The sequence below is a fragment of the Onychomys torridus genome, chromosome 5, assembly GCF_903995425.1.
Source record: "Onychomys torridus chromosome 5, mOncTor1.1, whole genome shotgun sequence".
Lineage (NCBI taxonomy): Eukaryota > Metazoa > Chordata > Mammalia > Rodentia > Cricetidae > Onychomys > Onychomys torridus.
In genome coordinates, this window is record NC_050447.1 from 7,304,519 (window position 1) to 7,307,809 (window position 3,291).

General features: G+C 35.2%; 1 pseudogene; it reads right to left on the minus strand.

The window, feature by feature from the left end:
* Positions 1-238: 238 nt before the first annotated feature.
* LOC118583854 lies at positions 239-829 on the minus strand (annotated as a pseudogene).
* Positions 830-3,291: the final 2,462 nt, after the last annotated feature.

The following is a 3,291-nucleotide window of genomic DNA, read 5'->3' on the forward strand; positions in this document are numbered from 1 at the left end:
CTCATATGACTTAGTGAGACTGAAAAGAATGACTTCAGCATTATAGCAAACAAAGCAAAGCAAAAAAAGTTAAACAACTTTCATTAGAACATGTGAAGTAGAAATAACATTGCAGAGGGGATCTGAACAATCCAATTCTTCTATTGTTGGGAACTAATCTCACAACAGATATTATTGCCCAAAACAATGAAAAGTAGATTTTTTTTAATAGAAGTCTTTTATTGGACCCAAGGACATCCTAAATGGTACTTGTAATCCAGGATCTTGTTTCTGGAGCTGGGTAACTCAAATCTGACTTATCAGCCTGCTGCACTGTTACTTTTAAAGACACATCCTTATTTTTAATTGTTGTCGTTTGCTATGTCAAAGGTGCTGAATTTGAAACACATTCAATATTATTTCTTTCAAGGATTAATTCATCCTTCTGGGCTTGGAAAACAGATCAAGCAACACCTGTTCTCATCTGAACCCTGTGGATGTATTTTGTACCCAAGAAATTTTAAATTTCAACCAAAGATCGATTCTCCTGAATAACAATGTTGATGGGGAAGTGAGCTCACACAGGTGCCATCTTGTAATGAAAGCCCAGCATAACACCCTTAATCATGTTCTGAACATGGCTGCAGATGGTGCAGACAGTGGCCCAGTCTCTTTGTTTCCACATCATTTGTCAACCTGGGGCCTCTTTTTTTTTCTTTGCAAGGAGACTCAGCTCTACATTGATGTGATTGAAGTCTCTCCAGAGGGTTCTCCTGGGGTTCTGAACAGTAACTTTGCTGTGGACATTTTCTGGAATGTTGACAGTCTGAATGCTGAGAATGGTCTCCATTCTTGAGTAGATGTGGTGAAGAGAGAAAAGCAGATCCTTAATATTTCAGACCTTAGCAAAGTGGTAATTGTGGTAGCCATTCAATGACAGATTTTTATAATTTTTAAATACTTCCCCCAATGTATTCTTATTTGAAGTACTGAAAGGCACTGGATCCATGTGTAGTTCTTCTGTTTGCTACACTCACAAAATACTAATACAAAAATGTTAAACTATTTTTAAATACATAAGTTATAATTTTTTTCTTGCTCTGGCTTGGACATCAAGATGATGGCTTAATAAAATGTGTTTGGAAGCCTTCCCTTTAGCTATATATTTTTTGGAAAAATTTTAAGAAGTATTGGTAATAATTCTTGGTATGTTTGTTAGAATGAAAGCCATGAAGCCATCTGGCCCTGGGCTTTGTTGGTGGTGCTGGAAGGTTTTAATTACTTCTTCAGTCTCTTCATTTGTTACTTGTCCCCTCAAGTTTTCTGTTTCTTCCAATCCAATGTTAGCATTTTCTAGAAATGTGTCTGTTTCCTCTTGGTTATCCAACTTATTGGCATATGATTGCTCACAATAGTCTCTTATGGTCCATTTTATTTCTGAGGCATCTGTTGTAATGTCTCCACTTTATTTCTGATTTTATTTATTTGGTTCTTCTCTTTTTCACCTCTTAGTTTAGCAATGGGATTGCTGATTTTATTTATTATTTTCAAAGAACTCACTTTATTGATGTTTTCCCTGTGGGTTCTCTGGTTTGATTTATTTTTGTTATGATTGTTACTGTTTCCTCCTTCTGACTTTGGCTTTAGTTTTCTATTTTCTTTTAATAGTCCCAGAGGCACAGTCCTAGGCTATTTATTTGAACTTTTTTTTTTCTTTTGGTTCTTTGGGAACAGAATCACTTGTAGCCCAGGCTGGCCTAACTTTGTTATGTAATTGAAACTGGGTTTGAACTTGTAATATTCCCACTGTATCTCTTGAGTGCTCTTATTGTAACTGTGTGCCAGGATCATCTCTTTTTCTCTTTTAATGGCTAAAAGTGTCTCAGAATATCCTTGACTATATTCCATAGATTTTTTTTTTGATATGTTATATTGCCACAGTCACTTATTTCAAGATATCTTCTTCTTTGATCCATTGATTGTTCAGAAACATTTCTTTGATGATAATTGGTGCAAAAATCCTCAATAAAATATTAAACTGTATTTGTACCATATCACAAAGAGCATACATAATGATCAAATCACTGACATGCAAGGCTGGTTTAAAATATGCAAATAAGTTGACGTGATGCATCACAGTATCAGAATGGAAAAGAAAATCCACATGATCATCCAAATTTGATGAAGAAAAAACATTTAACAAAGCTCAGTATCCTTTCTTTTTCAATTTTTATTTTATATGCATGAGTGTTTTGTATATATGTGTGCCTGTGCACCACATGAGTGCCTGGAGCCTGTGGAGGCCAGAAGAAGGTGTCAGATTCCCTGGAACTGGAGTTACAGATGTTTGTGAGCTACCATTTAGGTATTGATTTTGGATCCTTTGAGGGAATAGCAAGCGCTCTTAAACACTGAGCCATTTCTCCATGCCCCCAGGAACCTTTCTTGATGATAACTCTTAACAGTTTGATTCCTCAACTAATAAAGGACATTTATTAGAATAAAAACTCAACTAAGAAAGGACACTTATTATAAAAAAAACAACAACCCTTCAGCTGAAATCATAATCAGCGGGTCACATTTGAAAACATTTCTAATAACAAAGAGCTAGTAGAAAATGGAGGTGCCTGCTCTCACCACCCCTATTCAACCAAGATTTCAAGGTTGGAAATCAGACAAGAAAAAGAAATGCCAGGCACCCAAACTGGAACAGGTAAAGTTGTCTCTCTTTGTAGATCCATGAGCTTGTGGGTTGGCAACACCAAAAATCCAACAAAATGATTTAGAATCAATAGATAAATTCAGCAAAACTTTAAGATATAAAAATTCTCATACAAAAAAGCCATAGTATATCCATATGCTAATATTAACAATAAACCGACTGTCAAGGAAATCAAGAAAATAACCCCATTTAGTGATAGCATAAAAAAATGAGAAATCAAACCTATCAAGAAGGTGAAATATTTATTCGCAAAAAAAAAAAAACCTACAAAAACATTGATAGAAGAAATTGAAGAAGACTCAAATAAATGGGAAGCTCTCTGGATCAGAAGAATCGAAAGTGCGAAAATGTCCCTCCTGCCAAAGCAACAGATTCTACACAATTCCTATCTCATTGTCATTCTTGAAAACCATAGAACAAACATCATAAAATGTATACTAATCTAAGATGTTCCAAATACCTACAACAATTCTGACAGGACAAACGGCACTGAAATCACCAGACTTATCTAAGATCTTATGGCATTAAAATCAATATGGTAGTAGCAAAAAAGCAGTAATGTGAACCGATGGAATAGACTGGAAATGCTG